The following is a 25691-nucleotide window of genomic DNA, read 5'->3' as shown; positions in this document are numbered from 1 at the left end:
TGATAAACTTTAAACCTTATTAGTGATACAATGCAATGTTATGGTTACACTTTAAACCTTGTGCCGTAAAGCACTGTAATGATGATACACCTTAAACCTTTACGCAGCGCTGAGGGTATAAAGTACCCGCTATGTGTACACACCTTATCAATACACTTTAAAACCTTATATAGTTAAATACACTTTAAACCTTAGCAGGGAAATGAGGACGCAACACCAATTTGTAGTCAACCGCTGGGTTCTAAGGCCTCAGTGGATTATTTGAAAGGGGATAACAGTACAAGTTATACACTACAGACCTAACAAGATAAATCTACAACAGAATAATGGCTACAGTCAATGTACATACGTGAGAATATTCACTTGCGCAACCCGGCCGGTCCTCCGCTTATCAGGTAGAAAGCGTTCAGAGTCTTCTGTCCAGCCATGCAGCAACAGGCTTTTTATACACAACTTCCATATACAATACAATGGTCACTGTAATCCCTTTGTCTATTGGACACAGAGATGCATCTCTACATTACAGGAGAGGTCATAGGTTGATTTGAAAAGGTGGGCGATGTCTTTCTCAACTGCTCTTGTGGGTGGTATCCTCTGGATTCCCGCCGCATACATAATATACAGTAAATACAGTTTATATCTATTTTCTACTTCTGCACATAACTATACGCAGGAACATGCAATCTTTCTCTAACCAACACCGGATTGTTACCCTTAAAATACCCTACAGCTGGATACTAGACATCACCTTATAACCTTTGTCTATCCCTTCCTATCATGCAAAGGTGAAACCCTTAGTCCTGGAATCATTTAAACTGCTAATACTTGCTGATGTGGTGTAGGGGAGCTATGTGTACAAAATGCACTATTTGGGTTAAATATGTAATGTTCTGATAACCCTCTATGCGCTCACAAACTCCGCCATAAATACCCACACCGCGCGCATGATCGCAGGAGCGATCCTACGCAAATTGCGGATATGTGCACGCACGGCGGAATAAGTGCACGCGCAGCGGGCATGTGTAAGGGGTTAGTACATGGTGTATGCATTACAATATTTTTCGACTTTGACACTTCTAAACAGGGGCGGATCCAGAACAAAATGACAGGGGAGCACCATGGCAGGATTCTATGGAACATGTGGCCATTAATATTCTGTCAAGGGGTGAGTGACAAGGTGATTGATTTTTCATTAGAATTATGCAAGTAGATTTGTAGAAAAAAAAACAGACTCAGATTGAGCTTGAGGTCTATCTGTATCCAGAATCTGAATACCAGGGTGGGAATAATTGCCGCAGTACCTCCTCGGTGTGGAGGGGTGTCCCACCTCAAGTCCTCGATGTTGCTCTCCTTTTGAGCAAATATCTCTGTGATGCATCTTTTAATGGCTGAGGACCTTTCTCTGTGGTTCTCTATATGCCTTACTGCATTCACAGCTTCACAAACAGACCCCCAAAGCTGCTTCTTCCTGGGCAATTAAGTTTTGTGAGACAACTACCCAGAATTAGTTAATAAAAAACGACAATATAGGCCACAAGGGCACAGTACATAACATTTTAATTTTTTCCCTCTTTAGTGCCATTTCCAATCTCCTCCACCTTTAACTCCACCCTTCTCTTTTTCCACACAATCACTCCTAAACAGGAATAAAATTGGATTTACCAAGAATTACCAGCATAGCATACTTTATTCTCCTATCTCCTTCAACAAACTTCTGCTCAATTATATTATAATATGCCAATGAAAAGCCTATCCTTATATGGTGTTGGTGATGTTAAAGTGTGAGTTCAATTTTCCCTAACCACCAGTCAGTGGGAACTCATGTTTCCGCAAAGATTCGGTTCTGGAGCATATATGAAAATATGTGGTATGGAGGGGTCAGTGATGTATTGTTGGGTATATTGGGGTCAGTAATGTCGTTTAGGGTGTAGATGGGTCAGTAATGTTTTATAGGGTATAGTGGGGTCAGTATTGTAGTGTAGGGAATAGAGGTCAGTAATGTCGTGTAGCTTATAGTGGCGTCAGTAATGAAATATAGGGTATAGAGGTGTCATTAATATAGTGTAGGGCATAGAGGATTCAGTGATCTAGTGTAGGGTATAAAAGGGTCCATAATGTAGTGACAGGTATAGAGGGGTCCATAATGTAGAGTAAGGTATAGAGTGTTTAGTCATGCAGCGAAGAGTATAGAGGGGTCAGTCATGTAGTGTAGGGTATGTGGTCATTTGTGTGGGGGTATAAAAGGATCAGTAATGCAGAGGAAGGTATATATGGATCCGTAATATAGTGTAGTGTATAGTGGGGTTAGTAGTGTAGGGTATAGAGGGTAATAATGTAATGGTAGGTATAGAGGTGTCCATAATGTAGTGTAGGGAATAGGGGGTCAGCCAAGTGGTGTAGGGTATAGAGAGGACAGTAATGTAGTGTAGGGGGTATAGAGGGATCAGTAATGTAGTGTAGGGGGTATAGAGGGATCAGTAATGTAGTCTAGGGGAATACAGAGGGATCAGTAATGTAGTGTAGGGTATAGAGAGGTCAGCCAGGTAGTGTAGGAAATAGAGAGGTCAGTGATGTAATGTAGGGTATAGAGGGATCAGTAATGTAGTGTAGGGTGTAGAGGGGTCAGTCATATAGTGTGGGGAATAGAGGGGTTAGTAATGTAGTGTAGGCTATAGAGGTGTCAGCCATGAAGTGTAGGGTATAGAGTGGTCATTTGTGTGGGGGTATAAAAGGTTCAGTAATGTAGAGGAAGGTACATATGGATCAGTAATATAGTGTAGTGTATAGAGGGGTTAGTGGTGTAGGGTATAGAGGGGCCCATAATGTAATGGCAGGTATAGAGGGGTCCATAATGTAATGTAGAGTATAGGTGGTCAGCCATGTAGTGTAGGGTATAAAGAGGTCAGTAATATAGTGTAGGGATAATAGAGGGGTCAGTAATGTAGTGTAGGGGAATATAGAGCGATCAGTAATGTAGTGTAGGGTATAGAGAGGTCAGCCATGTAGTGTAGGAAATAGACGGGTCAGTGATGTAATGATCAACATGTATGTGGGAGAGCACCTGGGATCCAGTGATCATCAAGCAGTATGGTTTAGTATAAAGACAGGATCCAACTCCTGTCACACAAAAACAAAGGTGTTAGATTTTAGAAATGCTGACTTTGCAAAAATGGGGAGATGTTTAAGTGATTCATTGGTGGACTGGAGGAACTTGGAAGGAGTGCAGGAGAGGTGGGAAAAACGGAAAAGTGCAATACTAAGTGCAACAGACCTTTGTATCAAAAGGGTTAGGAAAAGCACCAGGAAAAGGAAGCCAGTGTGGCTCGCAAAAGAAGTATCAACTAGTGTGAAAGCAAAAAAGATGGCTTTTAGGAAGTACAAACAGACTCAAAATAATAACGACAAAGAGGTGTATCTTGACAGACGGAAGGATGCTAAGAAAGTGATCAGACGTGCAAAGGCAGAAGCTGAGGAGAAAATGGCCAGTCAGTAGATAAAGGGGGCAAAACTTTTTTTAAGTATATAAGTGAAAGGAGAAAATCAAATGGAGGAATAATAAGACTAAAGACAGAGAGTAAGCATTTGGTGGAGGGAGACAAGGCAATAGCAGATCACCTAAATAATTATTTTTGCTCAGTATTTACTACAGAAGAAGGGATGGGGCCACAGTTAAGTTGCAAGGAAATTCATAAAAATAAGGTAGATGAAAGTACATTTACAGAGGAGAAGGTCCTAACAGAACTTTCAAAACTAAAAGTGGATAAATCAATGGGACCAGATGGGATACACCCAAGGACACTCAAAGAGCTAAAAGATGTGCTGGTTACACCTTTCATAGAATTATTTAACCAGTCACTAAACACAGGTGCTATTCCAGAGGACTGGAAAAGAGAAAATGTAGTTCCACTGCACAAAAGTGGAAGCAAGGAAGAAGCAAGTAACTACAGACTAGTAAGCCTTACATCAGTAGTAGGGAAAGTAATGGAAACACTATTAAAAGAAAAAGTTGTGGAATATCTTAAATCAAACAACTTACAGGATCAAAAACAGCATGGATTTACTGGTGGGAGATCATGCCAAACAAATCTTATTGACTTTTTTGACTCTGTAACAAAAATAATAGATCAAGGGGGAGCTGTAGATGTAGCATATCTAGACTTTAGTAAGGCATTTGACACTGTCCCACATCGTAGACTGCTAAATAAACTTGAAAGCGTGGGGGTGGATTATAAAACAGTTAAATGGATAAGAACCTGGTTGCAGGAAAGTAAACAGACAGTTGTAGTCAACGGAGTGCAATCTATGGAGGGAAATGTTACCAGTGCAGTATCCCAGGGATCTGTACTTGGTCCAATTCTATTTAATATCTTTGTTGGTGATATTGCAGATGATATTGAAGGGAAGGTATGCCTTTTTGCAGATGATACAAAGATATGCAACAGGGTAGACACACTGGGAGGGGTAAAACAAATGATTGATGACCTAGGTAGGCTTGAGGGGTGTAGTATGGTATGCCAGCGCTCGGGCTCCCGGCGCCGGGAGGCCGACCGCCGGCATACCGACAGCGTGGCGAGTGCAAAGGAGCCCCTTGCGGTCTCGCTACACACGTCACACTATTTTATTCTTCTTCCAGGGGGGTCGTGGACCCCCACGAGGGAGAATAGCTATCGGTATGCCGGGTGTCGGGATTCCGGCGCCGGTATACTGTGCGCCGGGATCCCGACATTCGGCATACTGAAGACCACCCAGCTTGAGAAATGGTCAAGAACGTGGCAACTACAGTTTAATGCTAAAAAATGCTAAATCATGCACTTGGGTCTCAAAAACCCAAAGGCTAAATATAGTATCAAGGGTACTATAATGGAAACTACTGAGGAGGAAAGGGATTTAGGAGTCACTATTTCAAGTGACTTGAAGGCAGGAAAGCAATGCAACAAAGCAATGAGAAAGGCAAGTCAGATGCTTGGTTGCATAGGGAGAGGAATCAGTAGCAGGAAAAAAGAAGTGATAATGCCAATGTATAGGTCATTGGTGCGGCCTCATCTGGAATACTGTGTCCAGTTCTGGAGACCATATCTCCAGAAGGATATAAATACATTAGAGAGTGTACAAAGAAGGGCAACTAAAATGGTGCATGGCCTACATCACAAAACTTACCCGGAAAGGCTAAAAGATCTTAACATGTATAGTTTGGAGGAGAGAAGGGAAAGGGGGGACATGATAGAAACTTTCAAATATATCAAGGTTCTAAAACTCAGTCCTCAGGACCCCACACAGTGCATGTTTTGCAGGTAACCCAGCAGGTGCACAGGTGTATTAATTACTCACTAACACATTTTAAAAAGTCCACAGGTGGAGCTTATTATTTCAATTGTGATTCTGTGAGAAGACCTGCAAAACATGCACTGTGTGGGGTCCTGAAGACCGAGTTTGAGGACCTGTGGTACAGAGGGATCAGTGATGTAACATAGGGTATAGAGGGGTCATTGATGTAATGCAGGATATAGAGGGGTTAGTAATGTAGTGTAGAGTACAGTAATGTAGTGTAGAGGTCAGTAATGTAGTGTAGAGTACAGAGAGGTCAATAATGTAGTGACGGGTATAAAGTAGAGATATGCACCGGACATTTTTCGGGTTTTGTGTTTTGGATTCGGTTCCGCCGCCGTGTTTTGGATTCTGACGCGTTTTGGCAAAACCTCACCGAAAAAATTTTGTCGGATTCGGGTGTGTTTTGGATTCGGGTGTTTTTTTCAAAAAAACCTAAAAAACAGCTTAAATCATAGAATTTGGGGGTCATTTTGATCCCATAGTATTATTAACCTCAATAACCATAATTTCCACTCATTTCCAGTCTATTCTGAACACCTCACACCTCACAATATTATTTTTAGTCCTAAAATTAGCACTGAGGTCGCTGGATGACTAAGCTAAGCGACCCAAGTGGCCGGCACAAACACCTGGCCCATCTAGGAGTGGCACTGCAGTGTCAGACAGGATGGCAGATTTAAAAAATAGTCCCCAAAACAGCACATGATGCAAAGATAAAATGAAAGAAAAAAGAGGTGCAAGAGCAAGATGGAATTGTCCTTGGGCCCTCCCACCCACCCTTATGTTGTATAAACAGGACATGCACACTTTAACAAACCCATCATTTCAGCGATAGGGTCTGCCACACGACTGTGGCTGAAATGACTGGTTGGTTTGGGACCCCACCAAAAAAGAAGCAATCAATCTCTCCTTGCACAAACTGACTCTACAGAGGCAAGATGTCCACCTCCTCCTCATTGTCCGATTCCTCACCCCTTTCACTGTGTACATCCCCCTCCTCACAGATTATTAATTTGTCCCCACTGGAATCCACCATCTCAGGTCCCTGTGTACTTTCTGGAGGCAATTGCTGGTGAATTTCTCCACGGAGGAATTGATTATAATTCATTTTTTTGAACATCATCTTCTCCACATTTTCTGGAAGTAACCTCGTACGCCGATTGCTGACAAGGTGACTGGCTGCACTAAACACTCTTTAGGAGTACACACTGGAGGGGGGGCAACTTAGGTAAAATAAAGCCAGTTTGTGCAAGGGCCTCCAAATTGCCTCTTTTTCCTGCCAGTATACGTACGGACTGTCTGACGTGCCTACTTGGATGCAGTCACTCATATAATCCTCCACCATTCTTTCAATGGTGACAGAATCATATGCAGTGACAGTAGACGACATGTCAGTAATCATTGGCAGGTCCTTCAGTCCAGACCAGATGTCAGCACTCGCTCCAGACTGCCCTGCATCACCACCAGCAGGTGGGCTCGGAATTCTTAGCCTTTTCCTCGCAGCCCCAGTTGCGGGAGACTGTGAAGGATGTGCTGTTGAAGGGTCCATTTCCGCTTGACTTGACAAGTGTCTCACCAGCAGGTCTATGCACCTTTGCAGACTTGTGTCTGCTGGAAAGAGAGATACAACGTAGGTTTTAAATCTAGGATCGAGCACGGTGGCCAAAATGTAGTGCTCTGATTTCAACAGATTGATCACTTGTGAATCCTGGTTAAGCAAATTAAGGGCTCCATCCACAAGTCCCACATGCCTAGCGGAATTGCTCAGTTTTAGCTCCTCCTTCAATCTCTCCAGCTTCTTCTGCAAAAGCCTGATGAAAGGAATGACCTGATTCAGGCTGGCAGTGTCTGAACTGACTTCATGTGTGGCAAGTTCAAAAGGTTGCAGAACCTTGCACAACGTTGAAATCATTCTCCACTGCGCTTGAGTCAGGTGCATTCCCCCTCCTTTGCCTATATCGTAGGTAGCTGTATAGGCTTGAATGGTCTTTTGCTGCTCCTCCATCCTCTGAAGCATAAAGAGGGTTGAATTCCACCTCGTTACCACCTCTTGCTTCAGATGATGGCGGGGCAGGTTCAGGAGTGTTTGCTGGTGCTCCAGTCTTCGGCACGCGGTGGCTGAATGCCGAAAGTGGCCCGCAATTCTTCGGGTCACCGACAGCATCTCTTGCACGCCCCTGTCATTTTTTAAATAATTCTGCACCACCAAATTCAATGTATGTGCAAAACATAGGACGTGCTGGAATTTGGCCACATGTAATGCACGCACAATATTGGTGGCGTTGTCCAATGTCACAAATCTCCAGGAGAGTCCAATTGGGGTAAGCCATTCTGCGATGATGTTCCTCAGTTTCCGTAAGAGGTTGTCAGCTGTGTGCCTCTTATGGAAAGCGGTGATACAAAGTGTAGCCTGCGTAAGAACGAGTTGTCGTTTGCGAGATGCTGCTACTGGTGCCGCCACTGCTGTTCTTGCTGCAGGAGGCAATACATCTACTCAGTGGGCTGTCACAGTCATATAGTCCTGAGTCTGCCCTGCTCCACTTGTCCACATGTCCGTGGTTAAGTGGACATTGGGTACAATTGCATTTTTTACGACACTGGTGACCCTTTTTCTCACATCTGTGTACATTCTCGGTATCGCCTGCCTAGAGAAATGGAACCTAGATGGTATTTGGTACCGGGGACACACTACCTCAAGCAATTCTCTAGTTCCCTGTGAATTAACGCTGGATACCGGACACACGTTTAACACCACCGAAGCTGCCAAGACCTGAGTTATCCGCTTTGCAGTAGGATGACTGCTGTGATATTTCATCTTCCTTGCAAAGGACTGTTGGACAGTCAGTTGCTTACTGAAGTAGTACAAGTGGTCTTCTGACTTCCCCTCTGGGATGACGATCGACTCCCAGCAGCAACAACAGCAGCGCCAGCAGCAATAGGCGTTACACTCAAGGATGCATCGGAGGAATCCCAGTCAGGAGAGGACTCGTCAAACTTGACAGTGACATGGCCTGCAGGACTATTGGCTTTCCTGTCTAAGGAGGAAATTGACACTGAGGGAGTTGGTGGTGTGGTTTGCAGGAGCTTGGTTACAAGAGGAAGGGATTTAGTTGTCAGTGGACTGCCTCCGCTGTCACCCAAAGTTTTTGAACTTGTCAATGACTTCTGATGAATGCGCTCCAGGTGACGTATAAGGGAGGATGTTCCTAGGTGGTTAACGTCCTTACCTCTACTTATTACAGCTTGACAAAGGCAACACTCGGCTTGACACCTGTTGTCCGCATTTCTGTTAAAATAATTCCACACCGAAGAGGTGATTTTTTTTGTAATTTGACAAGGCATGTCAATGGCCATATTCGTCCCACAGACAACAGGTGTCTCCCCGGGTGCCTGACTTAAACAAACCACCTCATCATCAGAATCCTCCTTGTCAATTTCCTCCTCAGCGCCAGCATCACCCATATCCTCATCCTGGTGTACTTCAACAGTGACATCTTCAATTTGACTAACAGGAACTGGACTGCGGGTGCTCCTTCCAGCACTTGCAGGGGGCGTGCAAATGGTGGAAGGCACCACCTCTTCCCGTCCAGTGTTGGGAAGGTCAGGCATCGCAACCGACACAATTGGACTCTCCTTGGGGATTTGTGATTTAGAAGAACGTACAGTTCTTTGCTGTGCTTTTGCCAGCTTAAATCTTTTCATTTTTCTAGCGGGAGGATGAGTGCTTCCATCCTCATGTGAAGCTGAACCACTAGCCATGAACATAGGCCAGGGCCTCAGCCGTTCCTTGCCACTCCGTGTCGTAAATGGCATATTGGCAAGTTTACGCATCTCATCAGACGCTTTTAATTTTGATTTTTGGGTCATTTTACTGAACTTTTGTTTTTTGGGATTTTACATGCTCTCTACTATGACATTGGGCATCGGCCTTGGCAGACGACGTTGATGGCATTTCATCGTTTCGGCCATGACTAGTGGCAGCAGCTTCAGCATGAGGTGGAAGTGGATCTTGATCTTTCCCTATTTTACCCTCCACATTTTTGTTCTCCACTTTTTAATGTGTGAAATTATATGCCAGTAATATATCAATAACAATGGCCTACTGTACCGTACTGCTGCTATATATTATATACTGGTGGTCAGCAAAATTATGCACTGTACTCCTACTATATATACTGCGCACAACTAAAATGCACCACAGGTATGGATGGATAGTATACTTGACGACACAGAGGTAGGTAGAGCAGTGGCCTACTGTACCGTACTGCTATATATTGTATACTGGTGGTCAGCAAAATTATGCACTGTCCTCCTACTACTGCGCACAACTAAAATGCACCACAGGTATGGATGGATAGTATATTTGATGACACAGAGGTAGGTAGAGCAATGGCCTACTGTACCGTACTGCTATATATTGTATACTGGTGGTCAGCAAAATTATGCACTGTCCTCCTACTACTGCGCACAACTAAAATGCACCACAGGTATGGATGCATAGTATATTTGATGACACAGAGGTAGGTAGAGCAGTGGACTACTGTACCGTACTGCTATATATTATATACTGGTGGTCAGCAAAATTATGCACTGTACTCCTACTATATATACTGCGCACAACTATAAAATGCACCACAGATATGGATGGATAGTATACTTGATGACACAGAGGTAGGTAGAGCAGTGGCCTACTGTACCATACTGCTATATATTATATACTGGTGGTCATCAAAATTATGCACTGTACTCCTACTATATTTACTGCGCACAACTAAAATGCACCACAGGTATGGATGGATAGTATACTTGACGACACAGAGGTAGGTAGAGCAGTGGCCAACTGTACTGTACTGATATATACTATATACTGGTGGTCAGCAAAATTATGCACTGTCCTCCTACTACTGCGCACAACAACTAAAATGCACCACAGGTATGGATGGATAGTATACTTGATGACACAGAGGTAGGTAGAGCAGTGGACTACTGTACCGTAATGATATAATACTGGTGGTCACTGGTCAGCAAAATTCTGCACTGTCCTCCTACTATATACTACAATACAGCACAGATATGGAGCTTTTTTCAGGCAGAGAACGTATACCGGTAATACTGGTGGTCACTGGTAAGCAAAACTCTGCACTGTCCTCCTACTATATAATACTGGTGGTCCCCAGTCCCCACAATAAAGCACACTGAGCACAGATATTTGCAGCACACTGAGCACAGATATGGAGCATTTTTCAGGCAGAGAACGTAGATATTTTCAGCACACTAAGCACAGATATTTGCAAGCACACTGAGCACAGATATTTGCAGCACACTTAACACAACTGAGAGAACACTGCCCGTCCTCTCCCTATCATCTCCAATGCACAAGTGAAAATGGCGGCGACAGCGGGATGATGACGTTCGGGCGCGCTCGGGTTAACCGAGCAAGGTGGGAAGATTCGAGTCCGCGGGAAGAACCGAACCCGCTCATCTCTAATAGAAGCTATAAAATAGTATATATATATATTACTGTATATATATATATATATATATATATATATATATATCAGTACAGAGCGGTGTAACTGTGACACATGTGTCCTGACAAGCAGTATAGAAGCTATAAAATAGTATATATATTACTGTATATATATATATATATATATATATATATATATCAGTACAGAGCGGTGTAACTGTGACACATGTGTAACTGTGAGACGTGTCTTGACAAGCAGTATAGAAGCTATAAAATAGTATATATATTACTGTATATATATATATATATCAGTACAGAGCGGTGTAACTGTGAAACATGTGTCCTGACAAGCAGTATAGAAGCTATAGAATAGTATATATATTTTTACTGTATATATATATATATATATATATATATATTTCCCAAATGGACTGGCACTCTCCTGACTTATATCACTGACCTCGGTGCCTTCTGAAATGATGATGCAAAATTCCAAAAAACAACAGCGGCACTCGAGGGATTTGAAAATGGAAAAAGTTGTATTCAAAAACAATTACATATAGCCGACGTTTCGGGGCTCACTTGCCCCTTTGTCAAGGTGTGTAACAAATGTGGGGTGTACTGACATACCTTATATCCCGTGAAAGCCCGCCAGTGCACAGTGCGCGGCCGGAGACGTGACGAGCCCGTCGTACTTCCGGTCGCGACGTGATGACATCACTACTGATGCGTCTGTTGCGTTAGCAACCAAGACGCTACTGCTCGATATAGTAAACAATATATATATCAGTACAGAGCAGTGTAACTGTGACACATGTGTCCTGACAAGCAGTATAGAAGCTATAGAATAGTATATATTTTACATTTAATGTATATATTTCAGTACAGAGCAGTGTAACGGTGACACATGTCCTGACAAGCAGTATAGAAGCTATAGAATAGTATATATATTACTGTATATATATATCAGTACAGAGCGGTGTAACTGTGACACGTGTCCTGACAAGCAGTATAGAAGCTATATAATAGTATATATATTACTGTATATATATATCAGTACAGAGCGGTGTAACTGTGATACATGTATCCTGTCAAGCAGTATAGAAGCTATAGAAAAGTATATATATTACTATATATATATATATCAGTACAGAGCAGTGTAACTGTGACACATGTGTCCTAACAAGCAGTATAGAAGCTATAGAATAGTATATATATTACTGTATATATATATATCAGTACAGAGCGGTGTATCTGTGACACATGTGTCCTGACAAGCAGTATAGAATCTATAGAATAGTATATATATTACTGTATATATATATATATATATATATCAGTACAGAGCGGTGTAACTGTGACACATGTGTCCTGACAAGCAGTATAGAAGCTATAGAAAAGTATATATATTACTGTATATATATATATCAGTACAGAGCGGTGTAACTGTGACACATGTGTCCTGACAAGCAGTATAGAAGCTATAGAATAGTATATATATTACTGTATATATATATATCAGTACAGAGCGGTGCAACTGTGACACATGTGTCCTGACAAGCAGTATAGAAGCTATAGAATAGTATATATATTACTGTATATATATATATCAGTACAGAGCAGTGTAACTGTGACACATGTGTCCTGACAAGCAGTATAGAAGCTATAGAATAGTATATATATATAACATTTACTGTATATATATATATATATATATATATATCTATCTATCAGTACAGAGCAGTGTAACTGTAACACGTGTCCTGACAAGAAATATAGAAGCTATAGAATAGTATATATTATTATACTGGTGGTCCCCAGTCCCCACAATGCAGCACTCTGAGCACAGAGATTTGCAGCACACTGAGCACAGATATGGAACGTTTTCAGGCAGAGAACGTAGATATTTTCAGCACACTGAGCACAGATTATTTGCAGCACACTGAGCACAGATATTTTCAGCACACTGAGCACAAATATTTTCAGCACACTGAGCACAGATTACGGAGCTTTTCAGGGGGGAGAACGCTGCCACGTCCTCTCCGTTCAATCTCCAATGCACGAGTGAAAATGGCGGCGACGCGGGGCTCCTTATATAGAATACGAATCTCGCGAGAATCCGACAGCGGGATGATGACGTTCGGGCGCGTTCTGGTTAACCGAGCAAGGCGGGAAGATCCGAGGCAGTCTCGGAACCGTGTAAAATGGGTGAAGTTCGGGGGGGTTCGGATCTTAACGAACCGAACCCGCTCATCTCTAATATAGAGGGCTGCATAATGTAGTTTAGGGTATAAAGGGGTCAGTAAAAAAAGAATCCCATGAATGTATAACACTATTATTAAATTAAGACACAAAATTCAGGATAAGGTATGCAATCAGGGGGAAAAAAGGCAAAGGTCAGACGTCCAATACGAGTTAATGGGGGTACAGACCGAGAGATGTGTGCTGAGCGATCTAGCACAGATCGCTCAACACACATCTCAGGATGCTCAGCACATAATGCGGGGGGATGGGGGGGGGGGGGTAGAAACGCTCACTTCACCCAGTGAGTGATCTGACTAGATTTGGCCTGCATGCAAGCCAATCTAGAGCAGTGGTGTATCTAGAATGGGTGCAGTGTGTGCGGTGAACACAGGCACCTGGGTCCAGAAGGGGCACACACCACACACACTGCACCCATTTCATCTGTACTTACCTTTCTGATGTCCATCGGTGTCTCCGCGTGTGGGCCCCCTCCTCACTCCGCACTGTGCCAGAGTCTCTCCAGTGCTCAGAGCACTAACTGCGTTGCCTGCTATGGAGGAGGAGGGGGCCCACACGCGAGACTGCACACGGGTCCCCTCCTCCGTGGTTACGACCCGGATCTAGAGTCAGCAATAGCGATACGCGCTATCACTATGGGCTATACACACTGAGTGATGTGTGCTTAATTTCTAAACAATCTAGTCAGATTGCTTAGAATTTAAGCACACATCTCTACGTATGTACCCCCCTTTACCAGAGCCATGCTTTGTGCCATGTAACATTATGCTTAAAGCTAGATACTGTATGTTCAAAACACAGACAAAACAAATTTTTTTTTTTTATTTCTTTCCAGTATTTCTGTTCAGAGTCTGTGAAAGATTAGTGTGACATATTGGTGTTGCTATTTCTAAAGCACAATTCCTTGCAGTTACACAACAACAACATCCTAACCAAAATATGTCTTCATATAAACATTAAATAAGTGCCGCTGGGGATCATAATAATAATAATAATAATAATAATAATAGAGAGGAAGCCTCTATTAACATACTAAGATGAGTCCCTGCCAAATCCTTTTCGGGGCATTGCAATCCTGGACATTCCCAGCCATTTCCTGAGGTTTACACAACTAGCAGTTTTTGGACAGGATTTGAAGTAATGCACACATATATCTGGAAGGAATTCAAGGATTAGTGATTAAGCATATGGCCTAGGGAATGCTTCCTGCCCTCTTTGAGAATTTATGATGACGAATTCAATAAAGAGCAAACACTGATAAGAAATAGTTTCACTAGACCATGAAATTTAGAAAAATATGCAACCTAGAAACAGTATGAAGTAAGTTAATGAAGTAGATTAGCTACATTTATCATATGATATATTCATATCTCCAGACTGTCCCAATTTAGGTTGGACAGTCTTGATTGGTGGGGACTATTCCGCAGCCCCAATTATCAGGACTTATTAGAGCCTCTGTCAGGGGTGCAGCTATGCCACTAGGGGCCCCATAGCATAATTTCCATGGGCCCCCCAACTGACTACTCAGAGGCACAGCCCCCCACCCCACCCCGGTGGACTACTAAAAGATCCCCTTCACCACCCCTGTCTACTTATAGACCCCCTGGTGGATTACCCGCAGCAGGTGGGCACTCACCACTTGGGCCCCACTTACTGCTTTTATACATGTTAGCAGTGTCCTGCTGTCCTGCAGTTTCATCTGCTCTATATCATCTTTCCTCAGTCATTGGGAGGAGGCGTGGCCGTGGTCCAGGACGTCCCTGCAGACTCAGCCACGCCTACTCCCAGCATCAGTTAGTACTCAGGAGAGGCAGGCTGAGTTGGAGTGGCTGCAGAAAAAAGCAGCAATGGCTGTGGATCAGCAGGTAGGTGCAGGGTAAGTGTTGAACTCGGGCACCAGAGACAGCCCGGGCCACGTAGCAGCCGCATCCCCTGCCCCTGTTGTAGCTACACTGCTGGTCCCTGTTATAGTGATGCCCCTTCAATGCTCCAAGTAGCGGTAGGTGTGCAATTGTGACCCACCTTCCGATGGACATAATATGTCCTTATGTGATGTTGCAATTAGGCTGAGAGACATGTGTACTTGTCCTAATTCCAAATTCATACAAGTTTTGTTTTATGCATTATTTCCGAGATCTCTGCAATCATCCTCCCTGAACTATTAACTACAACACTATAACAGCAAAAGCAGTCAAAACAAGCAAGGACATAGCTCATAGGCAAACGCGCAGGTGGTGGGGGGTTCTGTTTGCCTGGAAACCCCACTCCTCTTGGCAAGTGGCTCAAATTATGACAAGAATAGCAAGCTGCCACCACATCATGAAGCTTCTTCTACCAAGTTTGCTGTGCGTGTGGATCCTAAATCAGTGCATTGGACCAGTGAGTAGCTACCATGAAGAAGAGACAGAAACCTTACCATGAGGTGGAAGAATGTGTGCTTAGAAGTGCAGTACTGGTTCTATTATGTTTCTGTATTTATTTATTTATTATTTAAATATGTTTGATACAGCCTATCCTATAGACAATTTTTGTTGTGTTAAATATTAATACTGTATTCCATACAGTATCCAGTGTATAAAAAGACCAATGTTTACATTAATATCCAGGGTCGTTATTAGGTTCTTCTACCATTCTCCCAGATTTCCACACTTGCTCCAATGTTCTGCAGAGTGGGAAATTGTGGGCTGCATTTGGAAACCCCCCTCTAGAAATCCTGCATTTGCCACTGTAGCTACCATAGGTGCAGGGAGCACAGCTGCTATGGAGCCCAGTTACACTACACATGTTATATACATTTTTCACCATTGGGTGGTACATAGTAGCCCTTACAAACATTTGCCTTGTGGCCTACAATATATCTAGTTACTTCCCTGGACCTACTCATTGTAATGTCTTATAAAAGGAACTGAAGGCCATTATGATATTACATAATAGGAACTGTGGCACTGTGGTACAACCAGTGGTGCAAGTAGAAAAAAAGTCTTGCAGGTACTGTGTGCGCGCACCAAAAAATGGGTGTGGCCAAATGCCACATGGGGCATGGCCAATGAAAATGGGGGCGTGATACACATATGGGGGGGGGGCAGATACACATATGACCCCAATAGTGCCAGATACACGTTGCCCTACAGTGCCAGATATACATTGCCCCACAGTGCCAGATACTTAAATGCCCCCAGAGTGCCAGATATACATTGCCTCACAGTGCCAGATACATTGTTCCACAGTGCCGGATACACATTGTCCACAGTGCCAAATATGCCCCCAGTGCCAGATAAAGAGATGTCCCCAGTGCCAGAAACAGAAATGCCCCCAGTGCCAGATGCACATGTCCCCCAGTGCCAGATATGCCCCCAGTGCCAGAAACAGAAATTCCCCCACAGTGTCAGATATGCCCCCTGTGCCAGATACAGAGATGCCCCCAGTGCCAGATATGGCCCAGTGTCAGATACAGAAATGCACCCCAGTGCCAGATATGCCCCCAGTGCTGGATACAGAGATGCCCCCAGTGCCAGATAAACATGTCCCCGCAGTGCCAGATATGCCCCCAGTGCTGGATACAGAGATGCCCCCAGTGCCAGATACACATGTCCCCGCAGTGCCAGATATGCCCCCAGTGCCAGGTACACATGTCCTCACAGTGCCCCCCCTTCCCCTGCTGCTTACCGCGCTGCTGCTCTCCTGTGTGTTAGGGGAGGAGAGCGCAGCGTGCGCCTCTCCTGCCCCTCAGTCTCCGGTAGCAGTGGGTGTCTACCTTCAATTAGGCGCGATCTGTGAGCCAATCAAAGCTCATGGTCCGGCAGCCAATCAGGAGCCTTGGCTGCCGGTCCGCGAGCTCTGATTGGCTCACGGGCCGGCACCTAATTGAGGGTAGACACTTAGGGGCAGGAGAGGCGCACGCTGCGCCCTCCTTCCCTCAAGCAGAAGCGGTGCGGTGAGCAGCAGCGGAGGGAGTGGCGACCCGGCAGCGGTGGATACGTAGTACCCAGGGCTAAATTCTTAAGGGTACGCCGTACCCACCCGTACCCACCCACTTGCACAGCTGGGTACAACATGCAGTAGAGGCACTTTAGTGTAGCATAGTATGAATTGAGGGCACTGTATGTCATAAAAAGAATTGGGGTTACTGTGTTGCATAGTGTGTACTGGCAGCCCAAAAATGTGACATAATATGAACTAGGGCACAACTATGGTTCATAACATAAAATAGGGCACTACTGTGGGGGATACATTAACTAAGGCACTACTATGGTTTAGAAACAAATGAACTAGAGCACTATTATGGGGCATAAAATGAATAACTGCTGTGTCTCTCTAGAAGCATTGGGATAGGGGCCCCTACTAGAAATTGCTATGGGGCTCACAAAGTTCAGGCTATGCAAACAAGTATTACTAACTTACAGTGTTGCAACAAAGTTGCAGCTTTCTGCAAATCAGTAAATCCTAGAGAAAACACCAGTGACCCCCACAGGCCCGCCATCAGGGGGGTGCTGCGGGCACAGATGTCCCGAGCCCGGCCTCTCTAACAGAGAGGAGAGGGCCTGGGCCGCTCATGCCACCCTCCACCACCGCGATGCTCCACTCACTTTTCATTACCGAGTTCTGGCTGTCAAAGGAGGGGGAGAGGACGCTGAAAGCTTCTATTGTAAACGCCCCTCCAAAAATTGCCGCCGCCTCAGTGGAGACAGTTCTTAAAGATACTAGAGAAGGCTCCTCTAGTATCTTTAATAACTGTCTCCTCTGAGGCGGCGGCCATTTTGGTACAGACTTTTCAATAAAAGCTTGCAGCGTACTCTCCCCACTCCTGTGACAGTGCCAGATCTCGGTCATGAGAAGGGGGCGGAGCTACACAAAATGGAGGGGGCGGAGCTACACAGGACTAGGCTGCTACATCTCTGGCCAGCCTGTGATAGGTAAGTTGAGGGAGAGTGAGTGGGAGAGAGAAAGTGTGTGTATGTGTGCGTGCGTGCGTGTGTATATATATACACTATATATTAGAGATGAGCGGGTTCGGACCGAACCCCCCCGAACTTCACCTATTTTACACGGTTCCGAGGCAGCCTCGGATCTTCCCGCCTTGCTCGGTTAACTTGAACGCGGCCGAACGTCATCATCCTGCTGTCAGATTCTCGCGAGATTCGTATTCTATATAAAGAGCCGCGCGTCGCCGCCATTTTCACTTGTGCATTGGAGATTGAACGGAGAGGACGTGGCTGCGTTCTCTCCCTGAAAAGTTCCCTATCTGTGCTCAGTGTGCTGCAAATATCTGTGCTCAGTGTGCTTCAAATATCTGTGCTCAGTGTGCTGAAAATATCTACGTTATCTGCCTGAAAACGCTCCATATCTGTGCTCAGTGTGCTGCAAATATCTGTGCTTCAAATATCTGTGCTCAGTGTGCTGAAAATATCTACGTTATCTGCCTGAAAACGCTCCATATCTGTGCTCAGTGTGCTGCAAATATCTGTGCTCAGTGTGCTGCATTGTGGGGACCACCAGTATATAATTATAGTAGTACAGTACAGTAGGCCATTGCTGTATCTTGCAGATCTGTATCAAGTATACTATCCTATCTGTGCTGCATTATTGTGAGCAGTATATAGTAGGACAGTGCAGCATTTTGGTGACCAGCAGTATACATATAGTACAGTACAGTAGGCCATTGCTGTATCTTGCAGCTCTGTGTCAAGTATACTATCCATATCTGTGCTGCATTATTGTGAGCAGTATATAGTAGGACAGTGCAGCATTTTGGTGACCAGCCGCATACATATAGTACAGTACAGTAGGCCATTGCTGTATCATGCAGCTCTGTGTCAAGTATACTATCCATATATGTGCTGCATTATTGTGAGCAGTATATAGTAGGACAGTGCAGCATTTTGGTGACCAGCAGTATAGAAACATAGAAACATAGAATTTGACAGCAGATAAGAACTACTTGGCCCATCTAGTCTGCCCCTTTTTTATCCTTTAGGTAATCTCAACCATTTTTGAACCTTAATTTTTTGTAAGGATATTCATATGCCTATCCCAAGCATGTTTAAATTGCTCTACAGTTTTAGCCTCTACCACCTCTGATGGGAGGCTATTCCACTTGTCCACTACCCTTTCTGTGAAGTAAGTTTACCTTAAATTTCCCCTGAACCTGCCTCTCTCCAGTTTCAGTGTATGTCCTCGAGTTCTAATACTCCTCTTCCTTTGAAGAACGTTTCCCTCCTGAACTTTGTTAAAACTTTTGGTATATTTGAAAGTTTCTATCATGTCCCCCCTTTCCCTTCTCTCCTCCAAACTATACATGTTAAGATCTTTTAGCCTTTCCGGGTAAGTTTTGTGATGTAGGCCATGCACCATTTTAGTTGCCCTTCTTTGTACACTCTCTAATGTATTTATATCCTTCTGGAGATATGATCTCCAGAACTGAACACAGTATTCAAGATGCGGCCGTACCAATGACCTATACAATGGCATTATCACTTCTTTTTTCCTGCTACTGATTCCTCTCCCTATGCAACCAAGCATCTGACTTGCCTTTCTCATTGCTTTGTTGCATTGCTTTCCTGCCTTTAAGTCACTTGAAATAGTGACTCCTAAATCTCTTTCCTCCTCAGTAGTTTCCATTTTAGTACCCTTGATACTATATTTAGCCTTTGAGTTTTTTAGACCTAAGTGCATGATTTTGCATTTTTTAGCATTAAACTGTAGTTGCCACGTTCTGGACCATTTCTCAAGCCTAGCTAGGTCATCAATCATTTGTTTTACCCCTCCCGGTGTGTCTACCCTGTTGCAAATCTTTGTATCATCTGCAAAAAGGCATACTTTCCCTTTAATACCATTTGCAATGTCACTAACAAAGATGTTAAAGAGAACTGGTCCAAGTACAGATCCCAGGGGTACTCCACTGGTAACATTTCCTTCCAAAGATTGCACTCCATTTACTACAACTGTCTGTTTCCTATCCTGCAACCAGGTTCTCATCCATTTAACTGTTTTGTAATCCACCCCCACGCTTTCAAGTTTATTTAGCAGTCTTCAATGTGGGACAGTGTCAAATGCCTTGCTAAAGTCTAGATATGCTACATCTACAGCTCCCCCTTGATCTATTATTTTCAACACAGAGTCAAAAAAGTCAATAACATTTGTTTTTCATGATCTCCCACCAGTAAATCCATGCTGTTTTGGATCCTGTAAGTTGTTTGATTTAAGATATTCCACTATTCTTTCTTTTAATAGTTTTTCCATTACTTTCCCTACTACTGATGTAAGGCTTACTGGTCTGTAGCTACTTGCTTCTTCCTTGCTTCCACTTTTGTACAGTGGAACTACATTTGCTCTTTTCCAGTCCTCTGGAATGGCACCTGTATTTAGTGACTGGTTAAATAATTCTGTTAATGATGCCACCAGCACATCTTTTAGCTCTTTTAGTATCCTTGGGTGTATCCCATCTGGTCCCATTGATGTTTCCACTTTTAGTTTTGAAAGTTCTATTAAGACCTTCTCCTCTGTAAATGTAGTTTCATCTATCTTATTTTTATAAATGTCCTTGCAGCTTAACTGTGGCCCCATCCCTTCTCCTTCTGTAGCAAATTCGGAGCAAAAATAATGATTTAGGTGATCTGGTATTGCCTTGTCTCCCTCCACCAAATTCTCACTCTCTGTCTTAAGTCTTATTATTCCTCCATTTGATTTTTTCCTTTCATTTATATACTTAAAAAAAGTTTTGCCCCCTTTATCTACGGACTGGGCCATTTTCTCCTCAGCTTCTGCATTTGCACGTCTGATCACTATCTTAGCATCCTGCCGTGTGTCAAGATACACTTCTTTCTCATTATTATTTTGAGTCTGTTTGTATTTCCTAAAAGCCAGCTTTTTTGCTTTCACACTAGTTGATACTTCTTTTGTGAACTACGCTGGCTTCCTATTCCTGGTGCTTTTCGTAACCCTTTTGATACAAAGGTCTGTTGCCCTTATACTGCCCTTTTCAGGTTTTCCCACCTCTCCTGCACTCCTTCCAAGTCCCTCCAGCCCGCCAATGAATCACTTAAACATCTTCCCATATATACATATAGTACAGTACAGTAGGCCATTGCTGTATCTTGCAGCTCTGTGTCAAGTATAGTATCCATATCTGTGCTGCATTATTGTGAGCAGTATACAGTATGACAGTGCAGCATTTTGGTGACCAGCAGTATACATATAGTACAGTACAGTAGGCCATTGCTGTATCTTGCAGCTCTGTGTCAAGTATACAATCCATATCTGTGCTGCAAATTGTGAGCAGCATATAGTAGGACAGTGCAGTATTTTGGTGACCAGCAGTATACATATAGGCCCTTATTCCGAGTTGTTCGCTCGCTAGCTGCTTTTAGCAGCATTGCACACGCTACGCCGCCGCCCTCTGCGAGTGTATCTTAGCATAGCAAAATAGCGAACGAAAGATTAGCAGAACTGCTAATAAATAATTCTTTGCAGTTTCTGAGTAGCTCCAGACCTACTCACAGATTGCGATCAGCTCAATCCGTTTAGTTCCTGGTTTGACGTCACAAACATGCCCTGCGTTCGGCCAGCCACTCCCCCGTTTCTCCAGACATTCCCATGTTTTTCCCTGACACGCCTGCGTTTTTTAGCACACTCCCGGAAAACGCTCAGTTACCACCCAGAAACACCCCTTTCCTGTCAATCACTCACCAATCAGCAGAGCGACTGAAAAGCGCCACAGAATCCACAGCAAATCTACTAAGTTTTTAGTTAAATAACTAAGCGCATGCACCCTGCGTGCCTTGCGCATGCGCATTTTGCAACAAATCAAAGCATAGCGAAAATCGTCAACGAGCGAACAACTCGGAATGACCCACATAGTACAGTACAGTAGGCCATTGCTGTATCTTGCAGCTCTGTGTCAAGTATACTATCCATATCTGTGCTGCATTATTGTGAGCAGTATATAGTAGGACAGTGCAGCATTTTGGTGACCAGCAGTATACATATAGTACAGTACAGTAGGCCATTGCTCTATCTTGCAGCTCTGTGTCGAGTATGCGATCCATATCTGTGCTGCATTATTGTGAGCAGTATATAGTAGTACCGTGCAGTATTTTGGTGACCAGCAGTATACATATAGTACAGTACAGTAGGTCATTGTTATTGATATATTACTGGCATATAATTCCACACATTAAAAAATGGAGAGAAAAAATGGAGTGTATAATAGGGAAAGATCAAGATCCACTTCCACCTCATGCTGAAGCTGCTGCCACTAATCATGGCCAAGACGATGAAATGCCATCAACGTCGTCTGCCAAGGCCAATGCCCAATGTCATAGTAGAGAGCATGTAAAATCCAAAAAACTAAAGTTCAGTGAAATAACACAAAAATAAAAATTAAAAGCGTCTGAGAAGCGTAAACTTGCCAATATGTCATTTACGACACGGAGTGGCAAGGAACGGCTGAGGCCCTGGCCTATGTTCATGGCTAGTGGTTCAGCTTCACATGAGGATGGAAGCACTCATCCTCCCGCTAGAAAAATGAAAAGATTTAAGCTGGCAAAAGCACAGCAAAGAACTGTGTGTTGTTCTAAATCACAAATCTCCAAGGAGAGTCCAATTGTGTCGGTTGCGATGCCTGACCTTCCCAACACTGGACGGGAAGAGGTGGTGCCTTCCACCATTTGCACGCCCCCTGCAAGTGCAGGTAGGAGCACCCACAGTCCAGTTCCTGATAGTCAAATTGAAGATGTCACTGTTGAAGTACACCAGGATGAGGATATGGGTGTTGCTGGCACTGAGGAGGAAATTGACAAGGAGGATTCTGATGGTGAGGTGGTTTGTTTAAGTCAGGCACCCGGGGAGACAACTGTTGTCCGTGGGATGAATATGGCCATTGACATGCCTGGTCAAATTACAAAAAAAAATCACCTCTTCGGTGTGGAATTATTTTAACAGAAATGCGGACAAAAGGTGTAAAGCTGTGTGTTGCCTTTGTCAAGCTGTAATAAGTAGGAGTAAGGACGTTAACCACCTAGAAACATCCTCCCTTATATGTCACCTGGAGCGCATTCATCAGAAGTCATTGACAAGTTCAAAAACTTTGGGTGACAGCGGAAGCAGTCCACTGACAACTAAATCCCTTCCTCTTGTAACCAAGCTCCTGCAAACCACACCACCAACTCCCTCAGTGTCAATTTCCTCCTTAGACAGGGACGCCAATAGTCCTGCAGGCCATGTCACTTGCAAGTCTGACGAGTCCTCTCCTGACTGGGATTCCTCCGATGCATCCTTGAGTGTAACTCCTACTGCTGCTGGCACTGCTGTTGTTGCTGCTGGGAGTCCATCGTAATCCCAGAGGGGAAGTCGGAAGTCGGAAGACCACTTGCACTACTTCCAGTAAGCAATGGACAGTCCTTTGCGAGGAAGATGAAATATCACAGCAGTCATCCTGCTGCAAAGCGGATAACTCAGGCCTTGGCAGCTGTGTTTGTGTTAAACGTGTGTCTGGTATCCTCCGTTAGTTCACAGGGACTTAGAGAATTGCTTGAGGTATTGTGTCCCCGGTACCAAATACCATCTAGGTTCCACTTCTCTAGGCAGGCGATACCGAGAATGTAAGACGTCAGAAAAAGACTCACCAGTGTCCTTCAAAAAATGCAGTTGTACCCAATGTCCACTTAACCACGGACATGTGGACAAGTGGAGCAGGGCAGGCTCAGGACTATATGACTGTGACAGCCCACTGGGTAGATGTATTGCCTCCCGCAGCAAGAACAGCAGCGGCGGCACCAGTAGCAGCATCTTGCAAAAACGCCAACTCGTTCCTAGGCAGGATACGCTTTGTATCACCGCTTTCCATAAGAGGCACACAGCTGACAACCTCTTACGGAAACTGAGGAACATCATCGCAGAATGGCTTACCCCAATTGGAATCTCCTGGGGATTTGGTGGGGGCCCAGACCAACCAGTAATTTCAGCCACAGTCGTGTGGCAGACCCTGTGGCTGAAATGATGGGTTTGTTAAAGTGTGCATGTCCTGTTTATACAACATAAGGGTGGGTGGGAGGGCCCAAGGATAATTCCATCTTGCACCTCTTTTTTTATTATTTATCTTTGCATCATGTGATGTTTGGGGCCAATTTTTTTAAGTGCCATCCTGCCTGACACTGCAGTGCCACTCCTAGATGGGCCAGGTGTTTGTACCGCCCACTTGGTTGCTTAGCTTAGTCATCCAGCGACCTCGGTGCAAATTTTAGGACTGAAAATAATATTGTGAGGTGTGAGGTGTTCAGAATAAAATGGAAATTAGTGGAAATTATGGTTATTGAGGTTAATAATACTATAGGATCAAAATTACCCCCAAATTCTATGATTTAAGCTGTTTTTGTGGGGGTTTTGAAAAAAAACACCAGAATCAGACAAAAAAATTTCAGGGAGGTTTTGCCAAAACGCGTCCGAATCCAAAACACGGGCGCGAAACCGAATCCAAAACCAAAACACAAAGTGGGTAATTCCAAGTTGATCGCAGCAGGATTTTTTTTAGCAGTTGGGCAAAACCATGTGCACTGCAGGGGAGGCAGATATAACATGTGCAGAGAGAGTTAGATTTGGGTGTGGTGTGTTCAATCTGCAATCTAATTTGCAGTGTAAAAATAAAGCAGCCAGTATTTACCCTGCACAGAAATAAAATAACCCACCCAAATCTTACTCTATCTGCACATGTTATATCTGCCTCCCCTGCAGTGCACATGGTTTTGCCGAACTGCTAAATAAAATCCTGCTGCGATCAACTTGGAATTACCCCCAAAACCCGAAAAATTTCCGGTGCACATCTCTAGTGTGTATATATATATATATATATATATATATATATATATATATATATATATATATTTATTTTTTGTATGGTTTTATATATAGATATATATTTTTTTTTTAGTTTAATTTATATTTTTTCTTCATTTATTAATTAATTTATTTATTTATTTATTTTGAGGGGGGGGGCTGCCTATTTTGCGAGTCCCAGGTCCCAGAATTTCTGATGGCGGCCCTGGACCCCCACCAGCCTTAGACAAAATATGTGTATTTACTGATGAGACAGGAAGGTATTACTCTGCTACCCTGTCTGTTATTTATTCTTGCATTTAATTAATTGTCTTTTTGTTCCCTTTTACCATGCTATTATTATCGACAGTTCCATCTGAATTTACTTATATACCAGGCACTCACCAAATGGAAAGCAAGTACCAACTGCGCACCATTTGTAGGAAAGTAGTTGCTTCCATTACCAGACTCTTAAACTCACATCTAGAACTGTTGACTTCTTGGGTAGCAGAATTCCTGCTACTGCTGAATTACTCTTGTCTCCAATGCAATGCTTTCCCTCCTAAGATTCACAGAGGTCAGTGAACCTCCTGGATCCAGTTGAATACAGTAAATGTAAGTGCAAGCAAGGCTACAAGTAAAGCTTTCTTGCCCTGGCACTAGCGGGCGGGGGATGGGGTGGTGCGGCATTTAAGTCAGGGGGGCCTTGGGAAGGAAGGGTGTATATTAGATTGTGCATACATCCCAACACAACTCATTCCAGGAGGGACAAAATTCTCTCTACATGGACTTCCCTCTTTATATATGTCTGGCACAATCTGTG

This window comes from Pseudophryne corroboree, chromosome 3 (assembly GCF_028390025.1).
Source record: "Pseudophryne corroboree isolate aPseCor3 chromosome 3, aPseCor3.hap2, whole genome shotgun sequence".
Classification (NCBI taxonomy): Eukaryota; Metazoa; Chordata; class Amphibia; order Anura; family Myobatrachidae; genus Pseudophryne; species Pseudophryne corroboree.
The sequence above is the reverse complement of the archived record's forward strand: the minus strand, read 5'-3'. Positions refer to the sequence as shown.